Consider the following 17,387-nt stretch of genomic DNA (forward strand, 5'->3'; position numbering starts at 1 on the left):
GGTGGAGAAACATCTGATGGCTTAGTGCAGTCTCCCAGTCAACCTGCTCGTCTTCCGAAAGAGGGCATCCGCCCCCCGCACCCCACCCCCGCTCTCCCTGTCTCAGAGCAACATGACAGGGAAGGACTGGCTGTGCTGGTTTGCGAAATGATCCCATCTGCATGCTGTTAGGCAAAGTGGAGGCAGCTGCTTGCTGGCTGCCTCCATAGCTCCGCTGCTGCACCTCTGGCTCTCCTGTGGCATGACACCCCCACTCCCTGCTCCCCACTGCACTCCTTCTCTGTTTAAGGCTTTTCCAGAAGAGTGGATCTGCAACACAACGTGAAGAGTGTGCTCTTTTATGGATGTGAGATCCGGTGTAATAAAGTCTTAAATCACAAGCTATAGACATTCATGAACAGATGCCTGAGGTCCATCCTTCACATCAAATGGCAAGACTTGGTCACAAATGAGGAGTTTTGGAACAGAGCAGGACAAGAACCACTTGACATTCAAATCAAGAGAAGACAGTGGGGGTGGCTAAGGGATGACGTCAGACAACATGGAGAAGATCTACTGAGACTGAAAGACGACAGCTGGGGTACTCCTGTGGTCAGCTAGAAGTTTTGTCTCCAGGCACAGTGAATCGGGGGAGACTGGTAGATGACCTACACTCCACCCAGAGTACAAGGGTTTAAGTCAAAGTAAGTTAGAACAGCTTGTTCCTGGCTTGCTACAGCCCCTGCACTCCTGGTTCTGGGCACCTGCAGAGCTCTGCCAATGCACCTCGCTCCTGCCTCGCAGCAGCTAGCTGCTGTTCCGCTCCTGCCCCATCCTCAACCCTCTGCCCACTTTGGCAACACCCTTGGAGCCAGTGCTGCAGCATCTCTTACTGTTCTCTTTTCAGCCCCATCCCCATGGAACTGTCTGTACCTCTCAGGCCTGAGTCACACATCCTGGCTGGTATTTCTGTGCTGGCCCCAACGCAGCCTTGATTTGTTGAAGCCTTCTGTTGCTCCAATCCTGGGAGTGCCATGCATTGGCGATGCCTTCTCCACCCAGGCCTGCAGCACTCCCCAGTTACCTTACAACTGCTTGTGGGCCCACCTTTGCCATAGTGGGTGAGGACCTCACTATCCACTGTGTGTTTTTCCAGGCGACACATCTGCAAGGCATGGCAGAGCTGCTAGCCCCTCTGTGAGGCACAGGGAGATTAAATAACTTACCCACAATCATACAGCGTCTGTGGCAGCCCAGGGGCTTGGACCCATGTCCCACAGCCAAGCGTTTTAACCACTCCGCCAGCCATCCTCTCGTATGCTTAACTGTGCTCAGATGATCCCTCCTCGATCCCAGCCCACTGGTCTTCCCATGCTTTGTCCCAGGGCGTTCCTATGCTTCTCGTACCATCCCTGCCAAACCCCAGGCCATTTCTGACTCAGGCCCCTTCCTTTCCTCAGTTGACTCTGATACCCTTCCAGGGCTGGCTGTGCACAGCCTAATGAGGAACAGGTAATATTTCCCACTTCCGTTGCTCTGAGCAGCCTTGAACACACTGTCTTTTGTATCTAATTTAAAGGGCAATTATACGGCTGTACACTGCCCCAGGCCAGTACATTGCACGGGCTGGGATTACAGATCCCTGCTACCTTTGCTGACAAGCCTAAGACTTTTACTGCTTTCCCTCAGTCAGTTCCTTTCTCCCTCAAGGCTTTTCACACCCTGAAAAGTGTCAGGATTTAAGACCAGCTCCTGCAGCTTCAAGAGCCCCTTTCGTTTTTATTCCCCGAGACTCGTAAACCAGTTTGTCTGCGGGGGGGATGGGGATTGCATGGAACATTACTGGGACCTAAAGGTGGAAGGGGGACTGGGACTTCAGATCTATAGCTTCAGGAGAGTGTGAGGGGCTCGTGCCAAAATGGTTGTGTCACTCACAAAAGCAGAGGCCAGGCGGTACAAGTTTCCATTCCCAGTGACTCACTCGCTGAGCTGTGTTGGCTGCATGCACATGCTGGAACAGCTTCGCCTATGGAAAAGTGAAGGAGCTGCTAGTGATGTCAGCTTGTGTGCCACTTGCCATTCCTTTCTGAGGTGCCTGGTGAATGCACTACAATGGGAGATGCATTCCTGTAGGGAACGTCATTCCCTTTGTTTTGTGTTTGTACAGCACCTGGCACAATGGGAGCCAAGTCCATGACCGGGGCTCCAAGGTGCTACCACAGTGCTGATAACAAGTAATAATGTGGGGTTTTGGCTCCCTCTCAGAAATGGATCTGTGAAACAGATTCTAGGTTGGTTCTTTGTATGACATGAGAAAATGTTAGTAGATTTCAGGCACTGGGAATCAGACAAGGGACAAGATTTCCAGAGTGGCAGGAACCACACTTGTTAGCAGAGGCTGCAGGAAAAGGACGAATCAATTAGAGTGGGTGGGGTGGAGGGATTAGAACAATTTCTTTGTAAAAGTTTACACAATTTGCTCCCTTTTTTGTCAAACTGTTGATGAACATTTTAACTAAAGCTTTGTTTAAAATGTTTACCCAGCTGGTGAAATTTGAAATTTCAACAGCGAATTTAAGTGAAATTTCCAAAATAAAAAATGCATGGCAATTTATCTGACTGTGTATGAGTCTATCACAGCCAGTGACTTGGGTATTTTGGCTTTCAGTGGAATAGTCATGTGAATAAGTGTTGTAGAAATTGGCACTTAACTCTCAGGGGGAATTTTGCCTGTGTAAAGAGAAGGTAGGATCTTATCAATCAGTCATAGTCGGCAGGGTTTATTCATGGTCATTTGACATGTTAAACACAACTTATCTATTATTTTTCTAATTTGTCAACCTTGATTACTATTTTTGGTTCCCTGTGCCTTAAATATTGAGTCTGTTCTGGTATGGCTATGGTCTGAAGAAGTGGGTCTATCCCATGAAAGCTCACCACCTAATACATTATTTTGTTAGTCTTTAAAGTGCTACTGGACTGCTTTTTTGCTTTGACAACTTATCTATATCTGCCTTGACTGCAAAATGGTTCTTAATATTATGCTAGTTAACACAATTCCTCCAGGCTGAATCTGAAGGACCTAATTTCCTAACCGTGTTCCTTAGTTCACACCTGCAATGAAAGTTTATTTGGTCAGGAAATGGTAAGTATTTCCTGCATGATTTCTTAAAAAAAGAAACAGGCACCAGCTCCCAAAAACATGCAAACCAAACAATTGCAGTGTTCAAAATGTAATAAAGTACTCAATTCTGACAACCAGCAAAATTTCAAGTGTTGGTTTTCAGTTTTTTCTCCATGAGAGAAAGAGAGAGGAAAACCCCCCAAATGATGCAGATCCAAAATACTTTTGTTAACGCAAATTTCAACCAAATCAAAAATTTTCCATGAAAATCTCAGGTCAGTTGAAAAGTTATTTATAAAAAAGAAAGTGCCTGACAATTTTTTTTCAATTGGCTGTACTGTTTGTGTCGGTCTCTTTTTGCTCTTCTTCTGTGACTGTTTTTATTTGCACTGTTGTAGCACTGAGGGGCCCTAGTCATGCCCAAGATCCCACTGCACTTGACACTATGCAGATATAGCTCAAGAAAGAGTTCCTGCCTCAATGAGTTGACAATCTTGCTAGTTTTGTGGCAAGGTAGACGGTTCCATCTTCCCATCTATGAACTACAAAGCAACACACATTCTCAGCTGGTATCATCCCTTGCTCACTATATTCTATTCCTCTCTAATCTTGTATCTGCTATATTGCTGCTGACACAATCATAACATGATGTGCCTCATCCAAAGCCCTTGGAAATCATTACAATGTCTTTCTGTTGACTTCATCAGGTTTTGAATCATACCCTATCTGCATGCAAAATGTCATGATAATTAGATATACTGTTTACGCTTGTTTGTGTCTTTCTCCGAGGAGTTGTTTAAATATTATCATTAAATGATAAGTGTATTTAGATGTGCGTATAATGGCACTGAAAATGAAGCCATCTGTCTGGCACAGGGATGATAAGAGATATAAAATATACTTAATAAAAACACAACCCTCAGGATTTAGCTGCAAAAGCTGAAATAGCAGGTCACTAGGTTATAACATAAGAATGGCCATAGTGGGTCAGACCAAACTTTCATCTAGCCCAGTATCCTGTCTTCTGACAGAGGCCAATGCCTGATGTCCCAGAGGTAGTGAACAGAACAGGTAATAATGAAAGCGATCCCTCTGCAGACATCAGTTTCCTACCTCTGACAACAGAAGCTAGGTTGCACGGTCTCTTGTTAATAACTAGCAGTCATACAGCACCTTAGAAATCAACACTTTTTTTAGGTCATGAGCTTTCGTGGGTAAGACCCAGTTCTTCAGATGGTTGAAGTAGAAAAAAATACAAGTGGGTCTTACCCACGAAAGCTCATGACCTAATAAATATATTAGTCTCTAAGGTGCTACATGATGGCTTGCAGTTTGTGAAGCCGTAGACTAACATGGCTACCCCACTGAGTCTTGGGCTAGCATCCTTCACAGGGGTTCCATAGGTGTTTGTGCTAAGATATGAGGGGAGTTGAGGGGGAGAAATCTTTGGTTTTCACCCAAAAAGTAATAGTAAAGTTTTCAAATCTGCAAAGCAGCAGCTATACAAGGGGCTCTTTAGGTTCTCCAGTCTGTGAAAACCCATAATACTACTTGACCAGATTTTCAGCTAGTGTAGATCATCATAGTTTGGTTGAGTTCAGTGAAGCTACACTGATTTACACCAGCTGGGGATTTGGCCCACTGACTTCAATGGAACAACACTGGCGTAGCAAGCAGATCAGTAGATTTCAAACAGGCCTGCCCATGCTCCCAAAGAAACTAATGGCAAAACCACAGGAAACAGGAGTAGGCCCAGAGACTGGCTCCTTACCCGTGCTATAAACTATAAAGCCAAATTCTCCTCACCTGTATGTGCCTCAGTTTCCCCATCTCTAAATCAGTATACTAGTGCAGTGTTGCCTCCCAAAGGTGCTGTGTGGACATGTTAATTAAGGCTTGAGTGCTGGGTAGGTGTTAAGAGCAATGTACATTCTGGGATAAATATAGACTGAATAGCTTTCTGTACTTCGCTGCCCATTATTCCTTAAGCTTAGTTCATGAGAGAGTTTGATGCAGAAGAGCCTGGATAATGTGTGTGTGGTGTGGGGGGGGACTCTTGGTACAGATTGTTCAGCACAAATATTTGCTCTATCAAGTGGGAAAATAATGAGGGGATTAGTCAGATAATTTATAAGCAAAACATTGTAAGGTTTGCAACAAATTCTTTTGCACTGGCCATTTGCGTCTGCAAGTAGACTTTGTGTCTGCAGAAATGCTATGGCATTGTGATTCTTAATATTTATTTCTGTAGCACCTTGAGGCCTAGACACAAATTAAGACCTCACTGTGCAAGAGGCTGTGGATCTACAGAGTGAAAGACAGTCCCACTCACAAGGAACTTTAATCTAAATTGATAATTATCAGAGAGGGAGCCGTGTTAGTCTGTATCTTCGAGAACAACAAGAAGTCCTGTGGCACCTTATAGACTAACAGATATTTTGGAGCATAAGCTTTCATGGGCAAAGACCCAGTTCCAAAATATCTGTTAGTCTATAAGGTGCCACAGGACTTCTTGTTGTTCTCTAACTTGATAAGACACACAAGTAAGGGGATAAAGAAGTGAAGTGACTTGCCTAAATGCCACAGACAGAACCCAAGTCACCTTACCACCAGTGGTCTGTTAACTGATGCTGCCTCAGTTTAAGCCATAAGTCAACAGTGTAATGCTGTTGCAAAAAAAGCAAACATGATTCTGGGATGCATTAATGGGTGTGTTGTGAACAAGACACGAGAAGTCATTCTCCCGCTCTACTCTGTGCTGATTAGGCCTCAGCTGGAGTACTGTGTCCTGTTCTAGGCACCACAGTTCAAGAAAGATGTGGAGAAATTAGAGAGGGTCCAGAAAAGAGCGACAAGAATGATTAAAGGTCTAGAGAATGTGACCTATGAAAAAAGGCTGAAAAAATTGGGCTTGTTTAGTTTGGAAATGAGAAGATTGAGGGGCAACATGATAGCGGTTTTCAGGTATCTAAAAGGGTGTCATAAGGAGGAGGGAGAAAACTTGTTCTTTTTGGCCTCTGAGGATAGAACTAGAGGCAATGGACTTAAAATGCAGCAAGGGAGGTTTAGGTTGGACATCAGGAAAAAGTTCCTAACTGTCATGGTGGTCAAACAGTGGAATAAGTTGCCAAGGGAAGTTGTGGAATCTCCATTGTTGGAGATATTTAAGAACAGGTTAGATAGATGTCTATCAGGGATGGTTTAGACAGTGCTTGGTCCTGCCATTGGGGCAGGGTGCTGGCCTTGATGACCTCTCGAGGTCCCTTCCACTCCTAGTATTCTATGATTCTATGATAAACAATAATTCTGTGTCGCCTCTTTCTGCATACCATACCTAAGGTACTTACATTCCAGTCACTGTACAATCTATGAACCTTGGATTCTAATTGTCTTCTCTAATCATCTGAAGAAGTGGGGCTTACCCATGAAAGCTCATGACCTAATACATTGGTTAGTCTTTAAGGTGCTACAGGACTGACTTGTTATTTGTACAATCCAAGCGCTAACATAATGACCTGACAAGTCAAGCAGTGAGGAGGATATTCCATTTCACGAAGGATTTCGAAATTTCATTTTGGTCTGCATTGGAGCAAACACTGACGTCAAAACATTCCACAAAGGAAGATTGATCATAAATACATAGTTTGGGGTCATTCACAATGTGTTGTTGATATTTTCCTTTGATTTTGAGTTAGAAAAACTATTGTAGCATTACAGTATATAAAACAAAATTAGACACAAAGTTTTTTCAAAATAAGAATTTGAAACATTTCATTGAGAAAATTTTGAAAGCAAATGTTTAGAGAGAATGTTAACTCTTCACATTTTTTTCCCTGAGAAGAAATCCCATAATGTTTAACCAGTCTTGCAAAGCATTTTGAGTTTGACAGAGCTGTATAGTCCAAGGGAACATGCTTTTATTGATAACAAGCAGAGACATGCAAAATTGACCTCTCAGGAGGCCCAGCTGACCCCAGCTGTGAGATGTGAGGAGTAAGAGAAGTAAGGGAGGGCAACAGGAGAAACTCTCCCATCAACTTTCCCCTGTACAGACACCCGAGTTAGCTGAGTGAAGATACGTCAATTTTAGTTATGCAATTGCCTTAGCTAGAATTGCTTACCTGCAGTCAACTTTCTTAGCCTAGTGTGAACATAGCCAGCTTGACAAATCAGAAAGCCCCATCTGTAATGTCTATGCTTCTGTAATAGTAGCACAACCCAGGGTTCACCTGGCCCTCTAGATCCATAATTCTTCAGGTATGGCTCATGGGCTATCACTGGTATAAGGAACCTTTCCTACTGGCATGCAGAGTGGGCAGGAATTGTCCCACGGGTGCAAGAAGCTGGAAGAGGAAGTGGTCTGTAGGGACTTTGGTTTGCAGAAGGATCTGGAGAGATATGAATTTAGCAGTTATGCCTCCTGTGATACACTATCTGAAGCCTGCCCTGGCTTGGAAGTTGGCTGCCCTTCCCACCTCCCTGGTAAGCCCAGCCGCAGTGCAGTTCATTTTTTCTTGCATGGCAGTGACAGCCGGAGTCATGGCTCATTTGCCACCAAAGTTTGGAGAATTTGGTACTTATTTGAAATGAAAATGACCGAATTCTTTTTCCATGGCAAAGAGCCCACTTGCTCCTGCCCCAGGTGCCAACAACTACAATAAACATCCCCTGGAGTCACAAGTAGCCCATGATTCAAACGCTGCTGTTAAGCTGGGAGGTCAGGATCCCAGCAGGACAGCCGGGGATTAGAGTCCCTATTGTCAGTCCAAGTGTTGTGCTAGTGCCAGGGGGCTTCATTGTGCTTGGTGTCGTGAGCACAGGGTAACAGACAGTCTCTGCGCCAAAGACTTTTCAGTCTCAGCAGACCCAGTGGGCAAGGAGAAGATTTAATTTATCTCACTTCACAGAGAGGCAGCTGAGGAACAAGGAAGTTAAATAACTTACTCGAGGACACAAGGGAGTCTGGACGGTGCTGAGTGTAGAAAAATGGTGCTGCTGAGCACATTGTGGCTGGTGCGTGGGCCCTGCAGGATCTGGCCTGCCATCCTTTTGCAAAATCCTCTGCCCTAGACAGCAAACAGGACTCAGCCCCTCCTGGGTGATGCAGCGAACAAGCCATGAGGCTCCTCAGCTCTCAGCCATCTCCCCAAAGGCTCCTGTGAGAATTCAGGTCAGGTGCTATTTTCAGCCACTGTGAGGCACAAGGAGGATGCCTGACTTATTGCTCTCTTCCCAGGCCCTGAGCCCGTCACACTTCTTCATCTGGCTGCAGCTCTTCCCTGTCCCCGTTTCTGCAGAAGAATTCGCTTGCCCAAGAGAGCTAAAGCAAGGACTCCGGCTGTCTGACAGGAGTGTCTCCGGGAAGGGGCCCAGCTCCATGTGTATAATATTTCCATTAACTCAAGGAGTGAAACTCTTGGGCCAGAGCCCAGGCAGCCCTGGAGTGGCAGAGCAGCTTTAGCACCAGGGAGACCACAAGGATGCTCATCTATCACCCAGATGTCAGCAAGTGGCTGGGAGGACAGCACGAGCCAGCATAGAGGCTCACACCTGCTCCATGAGTGACAGTGCCGTCACACAGCACGACAGCTCACAGCTCAGCAGGCCTCTGGCTTTCCTGGAGCTCCTTCAGGAAGGGAAGGTGTCTCGTAAAACATGATGGCTAATGTTTTACGAGGCTGGCTTCCCATTGCAACCCTGCTGGGACCAGAGCAAGGCACCTCCTAATGACAGGGTGCTAGTCTGGCAGTCGTCTTACACAGAGGAGGCTAAAGATAGTCTAGAAAGGGAAAGGCAGGAGGGGAAATTAACTCAGGTCCTTGGACAGAGCAGCCCAGTTCTCTGTGGGGCTGTACACAGAATCGGTGCCCGTAGACACAGTAAGGCACAGCAGAGCTCTCTTTCCGGGGACTGCACCTTGACTCAAGGTTTGGTGGACCTAGAAATCCATCTCTGGCTCTTCTCTGCAGCAGGGCTGTTGGTAGAGTCAGTGCCAGGTGGACACAGAAACCAGAACAGTGTCAGCTTCAAGATACAGGCCAGATTTTCCAAGGGGTTCAAAACCCAGCACCCTGTGGAGAACTCCCCCCGACCACAGGGAACAATAGAGAATCCTCATCCCCCCTCCAGTGGAGACTCCCCTCCCATCTTCCTTCCCCCAGCCCTGCCATTCTGACCAGTGGAAATGCTGAGCTCTTTTTGCCACTCTTGGCCCTCCAGACACATAACCACCCTCAGCACACATGTTGCAGGAAAGCGATCAGCCGTAAACACTCTGTGTTTCAGTGCCACTTACAGATCCTGACTGTGATGTTGCCATGGTGGCAAACACAAGGTGGTGGGCTAAGATGAGATCCAATGTGAGGAACCTCTGTCTAGTCCAGGGACCTGAAGTATGAGTCTCTGGCAAAGGACTGTGGTGCCAGGCTGACACTCCATAGTCCCCCGCTTTTGGCAGGCTCGGGCGGTTTTATTTTTCTCTTTCCCGACCTTCCTGCAGTACAAAAGACACATTCTTGTACCAAAGGACTTTTTTTCTGCATATTTGCCGCATGAGCCAAGCGGAGGGGGTGGTAGGGTCTGAATGGTTTGGGAAAAATCTCACACAGGGATTAGTTTACAAGGGACAGCTGAGCGTATAAACCTAGTCCCCAAAGAGGGTCTTTATGAGCATTTCTGCCAGTATGCCCCTCCTCCCCTCAACCCCAAACCCTTGGCGAAGTCATTTCAAAGCAAACAAGAGAGAAAACAAAGGGGAAGCATTTCTGAACTCTCCAAAACAATCAGATCTCAGAAATTCTTTTAAGTCCCCCTGGCATTAGAAGACACAACAAGACCCCATTGAACTAGGCAAATAAATTGAGGCCAGGTGGATTTGGATGGCTCTGACTGGAATCTCGCCTGGATCGCCAAGTCATTATCTGATGCTGGCCTGTCAACTGTGGGAGCAGAGATGTCTCCAGCTCACGTTTGGCAAAGATGGATCGCCTGGCTCGCAAGATGTAGCAGACAGATCAGGCACATACCCATCTCTCCTGTCCTAAGAGGGGAGTGCCTCCAAGTCTGGAATTGGGCCACAAGCTTTGCACCACTTTTTAACCACTTTGGAGCACTGCTTGGGCCTCTGGCTTGCTCTGCTGATGCTCATCAGTGGTGTTAATGACCTCACCCGCTAACCACCCTCTGCCGCATTCAGATGCCAAAATGTGATGCCACTCACATAAGGTTGTGCTAATCTTCATAATACAATTCTCCCTCTCCTTTCTTGCAGGCTTTCCTCAGCATTGGTCATCATTATGTTTCAGAATCAACTCCCTATGAGCAGAAACCTGGGCGGTTCTCCACTCTCTCAGCACCAGCCTTACCGCCTGACTGCACACTCAGCCCATCATCACTGTGTCACAGGAGGCTCAGCACACCTGCAGAAGGCTTTCGTCACAACAGAAGATTCCAAAGTATAAGCAGGCAGCCTCCAAAGAACAATGAGTTAATGGAGCCACTCCAGTTCAGCCACTGGCTTCTGCTTTGAACACAACGCAGAGCTCAGCAACATCAGCTGGCATGGCCTGGCACCAGAAAAAAAATCCAGCACATGTCCCTGCAGAGCAAAAGTGCTAGTCTTTGTAAAGAGCCTCTACTCTGGGATTGGCTACATCTCTGCAGCCTGGTCTCTATTGCTCAGGTGCTTAGAAAAAAAATCACCCGTGTGCTATCCCTTTGCCTGGAATTAGGGGGCAGCATAGTGCAGGGGATAAGATAGAACGGAGACTGGACATTTTTACCTTCACTCTGCCATTGATCTGTGCTGTGACAAAGTCATCACACCTCCAGCTCTTAACATGGATGAATCTGTTATAGGTATCAGACATGCATTGGCCTGTATCATGTTATTCCATCACAAAGCACCTAGTAACTCTATTAAATAAGGCTTGCAAATATGCATTCTGTTTCAGTTTCATATGTGGGGGGCATATAGATACATGGTCCCTTAACTGAATAACAAGTGGTTATTAAAAACATATTTGTTGAGGATTAACAGCCTCACACACATGTATCTCTCATTAAATGCTAAAGAGGTGGAGATGGGTGTGTCAGCCTGAGGCTCTCTCCGTGAGATCGCTCAGCACCACAGGCAGTCAATATGCTTCTAATAAGCAGCTATTAACAGCTGGACAATAACTGCTTTATTAAGCTTAAATTAAATGCATATTTGGGAACCTTAATCCGAGGCAATATCATGTAATGGAACATGCTGGAATTTAGCTTTTTTATTTTAAGGTTCCTTTCAAGCAAAAGTTTGCGAGGCATTGTAGGAAGTAGATGCTAACAGCTAAGATCGCAAACTAACATGGGCCAGGATGCTGGGACATTGTCTGGGGTGTTAGAGTGCAGTATAGATGTAAGCTCCTTAGTTTGTTGTCATGACACATCCTATAGTACCATGTATAGGAAAGGGGACATTGTCCCAAGAGTCCTGCCCACCAAATGAGGTGTGTGAAGCCTGTCCATCTAGAGTCCCACTGAAGCTTCTAATGGAAATAGGAGTCATCTTCCTTTCCTGTCCTAGACAATGCATTGTGCTACCATGTGAGGTTAGTCCTTGATCCTCCAAGTGCATCTGCAATGATGCTGTCTCAGAATGGCTGATTCATTCCAATCAGGGGTTACAAATCTCTGCAGACAGGGATGAGCCTGAAAAGATTGCCTCTCGTGCTTAAATCTAAGTCCCCCTGTAGCCTGCTGAGGTCAATGGGGCTGTTCCCACGCATAGTCTTACCCAACTCTCTGAAACATTGGGCATCGGTTTTGATGTCAGGTACACCCAGAAGGCGCCAGTGGTGGCGAGCAGGTGTGGTGTATATGAAATAGAATGGTGTAGGGAGTGTGTTTCTTTGGACTGGGTGGCAGCAGAGGTTGCCAGAAAGAAATTCTCATCTTTACTGGTGAAGGGTAAAACCCTGGCAAACTAACAACACATGGAGACAAGTATCCCAAGAACCTTGGAACATTGGGGTTTGGCAGAGAAAAATCTTAGGGCAACTTACATGCAAGTCCCAAGCCAGCTGAGTTAGTAACATAGCCTTCCCTGCAGCATTTACCATCCTTCTGATCACTGTTGAGCAGCTTAATATCCCTGGGGCCCTCCCGGGAATGGTTATCCCTGCAGTCACCGTCTCCTTACATCTGGGAAGAACAGCCACTTTCAGTCTTCTTCTGGAGCATTTTGCAGCTGATCACAGCAGACTGAGCTGTTTTGTGCCAGGCAGGACTTTTGCTGTCCCTTTAGGGTACTTATAACCCTTCCATCACCAGAATATCTGAGCAATCCTTAATGTATTCCTTCCCACAGATGGGAACTGAGAATGGCCCAGATCCTCAATGATATTTAGGTGCTTAACTCCTATTGAAGTCAACGGGCATTAGACACCTACGTGACTTGCCCTAAGTCTTACACATAGTCTGTGGTGAAAGAAGAAATTAAACCCAGTCCTTGTAAGTCCCACTCCACCTTAGCCACTGAAAGCCGGATCAACCCCAACTAAATCATCCCAGCCAGGACTTTGTCAAGCCCAGACTTAAAAACTCCAAAGAGTGGAGATTCCACCACCTCTCTACATAACACATTCCAGTGCTTCATCACCCTCTTGGTGAAATAGTATTTCCTAAAATCCAACCTAGACCTCTCCCTCTGTAACTTCAACCATTGCTCCTTGTTCTGCCATCCACCGTGACTTAGAACAGCCTCTCTCCAGCCTCTTGAAAGAACCTTTTCAGGAAGTTGAAGGCCACTATCAAATTGCCCCTCACTCTTCTCTTCTGCAAGCTAAGTAAGCCCAAAACCCTCAGCCTCTCCTCATAGATCTTGTGCTCCAGCCCCTTATCATTTTGGTTGAACCTCAGCTAGACCCTGTCCAATGCATCCACATATTTTCTGTACTGGGGGCCCAGAACTGGATGCAGTACTCCAAATGTGGCCTCAAAAGTGCTGAATAGAGGGGAATAATAACTTCTCTAGATCTGCTGGAAATGCTCCTCTTCATGCACCCCAATATGCCATTAGCCTTCTTGGCTACAAGGGCACACTGTTCACTCATATCCAGCCTCTCATCCATTGTAATACCCAGGTCCTTTTCTCCTGTACTGCTACTTAGCCAGTCACTTTGCACTGGACAAACTCAACTAAATTCATTCCTGATGTGCCACCACTGAAGTCATTGGATTAATTTAACCTAGTAATTAAAGCACTGCTATGCTGTTCACTTCCTGAAAATTCCATTCCCACAATGAACTATATTGTGCAAGTTCTGTCACAAAACTTTGCTACTTGAGCTAGATTGGAAACTGAGGGCCAGTTGTAGGAGGGACAGATAGAATAAATGTTGACTTTTCATTAAAAAAAATGGAGACTGCAAAACGTGGGACTGCAAACTGAATGTTTTCCAGTTTTCAGAGGAGAATTTCAGTCTTCTGAGATTTCGGATGAAAAGGGAAGAACTATTCAAAGAATGCAGACATTGCCATTAAAAGTGCATTAAATTTCATTAAAAACCCGACTTTTATGCTGAAAAAAAACACTAATGGACATTTTTCCCTTTTTGCTACATTTCAGCTAGTTCCATCAGATTGTGGCAATTCGTCTCCCTTGTTCTGCTTAGTCAGCAGCAGCCTTCCTCACAGATTTTCTGTAGGCATTTTTGAATTTTCATGCAACTTCCTTGCATAGTCTGTCCTTTTTCTGCTGGTAAAGAAAATTGGATGCTTATACAGTGCTCTTTGTAAAAGGATCTTAAAGTAGATTATAGCAACTAATCCTCACATCCTCTTTTGTAGCAAATCACTATTACTGGACACGTATCAGTGGGAAGCCGTGGCAGTCTGTATTCGCAAAAACAGCTAGAAGTCCAGGGGCACCTTAGAGACTAACAGATACATTGGAATGTAAGCTTTTGTGGGCAAAGACCCACTTTGTCAGATGCAAGCATATATCTGTTAGTCGAAAAGGTGTCCTGGGACTTCTAATTATTGTTGGAAGTGTTTTCCAGTCGAAAAACTGAGTCAGAGAACTAGGAATTGCTTGTTTCAGGGCTATACAGCAAGGCAAAGCTTAAGAGTGAGACCTAGATCTTTTCCAGACTAGAATTTGTATCTGCTCTTGTGCAAAATACTAGTGTAGACACAGGGTACATTTGGGCAGTTTACCCTGTTTGAAACCCAATAAACTAATCACAATGCACCTGTGTGAACTCTGTGGCTGTACAAAAGGGTCAGTGGTCAGCAATTGCATCTGCACTGTGAGTATGAAATTATACTTCTGCACAGGCGAGTAATATCGTCATTATCACAAGGCCGTAATGTCACGCTCTAAGCACTAAGACTTGCTATCTCTGCCTTCAGCTCCCTGAGCTACTCACAGAACCCACTGTAAATAAGGGGGTTTGCCGCACATCTCTTTGAAGAAGCAAATTCTGAGATGCCTTTTGTGCTGTCCCAATTCCCATTGAATGCTTCACCCACACAGGAAAGAGCCAATCAGTGGATTAAGAGGAATCAAACAGAATGGTACATCCAAGTAGCTATTGGGTTAGATCCCACCCCAGTCTGACCAAATTATTAAGCGAGGTTCTATAACACTTGCATTCTGGTAGCAGCTAGAAATCTCATCTGAGATCAAAGCTGCATTCTACTAAGTGATATACAAACCCAGTAAAACACAAGTCCTGAGCTGACTAGCTCATGGGGTTAGGAGAAAGGAAAGATTATTATCCTTGTTTTACAGGTGCATGCAGAAGCCTTGTGCCAGTTTCCACTAAGTAACCCAGCATTTATTGGCAATTTCTTTTCTGAGAAGGACTCCACCCTGCTGTGTAGCCATAAAAATAGATGATTTATCAGCCAAAGCAGATTCCTTCTGGGGTGACTTCAGCATTTCTGCTCTTGCATTGACCCCAGCCCTTAGTTACAATACTCTTTGGCTGTGTTGCAAAAGTAAAAGCAAAATAACAGAGCTAGTGAAACCAGTTCTAGTCATAACCCTACCTCTCTAGTTCAGCGTAGTCTCTGGGATCCCACCTCCTAGAACTTCCTTGAAAAGCTAGGTGAAGATTTGAGGTATTGGTATCTGCTGATAGGAGGCAACAAGCTGGGAGGGGACAGTCCCAGATGGAGATGGGACCAAACCAAACTCCTTAGTCCAAACATTCCCAAAAGCATGGAGTGTCTGAAATGTGCATTATGATCCAGAATGAAATGTAGCCAATGGCCCCTGGACTCCCACTGGTGTCATTCAGGAGTGAGTCTATTTTAAGTTAATAAAGTTACCCCTGCGTAAGTCTATATGTAAGGGAAGAATCAGTCCTCCTGACTTTAAATGTGTCAGACAGCACCAGGAGAAAACATCCCCAAGCGTTAGTATGTTTGCAGTCTGGACCCTAATTTCTCTAGTAAGAAGATCTCAGCCTAAAACCTTATCCAGCACTGTCACTGCATCAAAAGTTTGGAACCATGTGGGCAAATGCCTGGCCCATACATTCTTTTCTTCCCACTTACATACATCCCATAATATATCCCATACAGCCCTGGATCCACAGAAGCTCTGGGAGGCTCTGGCTCTACCATGATAATGGGACTGAGTTCATAAATGGACTATTTAAGAAGGCATCCAGATTTACATTTAGCCAGATGGAAAGACTAATAAGGGATATAAGCACCTGCACTTCTAGGAGCAATAGCTGCCTGGTGTCAGCAAGGAATTTCCCCTGTGTGAAGCTCCTGTGTGTACTTGAGCACCCTCTGTTCTTACTGAAATCAATGGGAATTGATGGAGCTCAGAGCCTCCTAGGACTGGGCCAGAGTGACACATAATGTAAACCTTGGTAAGGAGATCAGGCTGCTAAATGTGAAGTATAGATGTGTGTTTATCACCCTAACCCGTTTCGCTCCTTTGGCTTTGAGCAGCTCCTTCCCATGGGATTCTGACCAGAACAGATGGGATTTCTGGCTTAAAACCCATGTGCTTCTTACAATGTCTCTGGATCAGGGTTTGATTGGAAATGAAAGCCATAGGAAGTTGTAAGAGCTGGGGGAGAGGCAGGGACTCGGCCTCAGTGTGAGTGTGATGGAGTGAGACATGGGATCAATATAAGAAAGAGGGATTCAGACTTCCCAGAGGTGGAGCATGGGGTCTTGATTCAGGCTGTTCCTGTGAACAGGAATGTACACCTTGTGGAGACAGAGCAAGCAGTATGTAAGCATGCTAGTGAGCCATGGAGAAGCTAAGGGGCAGTGACCATGGGTCAGCTTCCACATTTTAAAACACACCATTTCCTAGTGTCACTAACTCTTCATGCAAGCTCTTTTTGCAGGCAAGAGAGTTAATAACAACAGCCATCCTCATGAATCCACAAGTACAATGTGAGCTCTCAGATCAATGCTAAAGGCAGGAGAGTTTTGCTGTAGAAAAGATAGGAGACTCGGGGCCCATATCAATATAAATTGCTTTCCCTAATGAAGCCCCTGTCCAGCAAAGCAGAGGTATGTGTACTTAAATGCATTGCTGAATCTGCACCTGTTGCATAAAAACTGCCGGCGAACAGATGTCACAAAGCACAGCAATGGGGAAAGAAAGGGAATTTGGACCAAAGCCACCACAATAAACCCCTTTCACCCCTATTGTAACATGCTATCCCTCTAGTGCCTATGCAGAGTATAGCTCTATTTTAAAGCTCTCATCTAAAGTAATTACCTAGCACAGCACAGAGGGGCTTTGAAAGGGTGGAAGTCTGATTCAGCACGGGCAGGAGTCAAATTTTTGCTACAGGAAGCTAGACAGCCAAAACTGATGATTAGATAATTATAAACTGTCCCTCTTTCACAACGAATGCCTAGTGTACATCTAGATGACTGCGATGACTGACCTGGCCAGGGCTGATCTTCCAGAGTTTGATTTTGTGCGCCTGGTAGAGAAGTGTGAAATCAAACTATCTGGGGTTGGCAGTCAACCCCATATGCCTCGATAGCTGTGTGGATGGCCAGGTAAGTCAATTGCAGATAAGTCAGTTCTAACTGCACAATTGCCATAGCTAGAATTGTGTATCTGCAATTGACTTATCTGCCGAGTGTAGACCAAATTGGTTCAGAATTGGAATCTGGCAAGTCACAATACTGCAGTTGATTTATTAAGCGGCAGGCAGTCTTGTGGTCAAGGTACTAAGACTTGGCCGACCTGGCCTGCGATTCCTGGCTGTAGACTTCCTTTGTGATGGAAGGCAAAAAAAAAAAAAAAAAT

Source organism: Carettochelys insculpta, chromosome 25 (genome assembly GCF_033958435.1).
Source record: "Carettochelys insculpta isolate YL-2023 chromosome 25, ASM3395843v1, whole genome shotgun sequence".
NCBI lineage: Eukaryota > Metazoa > Chordata > Testudines > Carettochelyidae > Carettochelys > Carettochelys insculpta.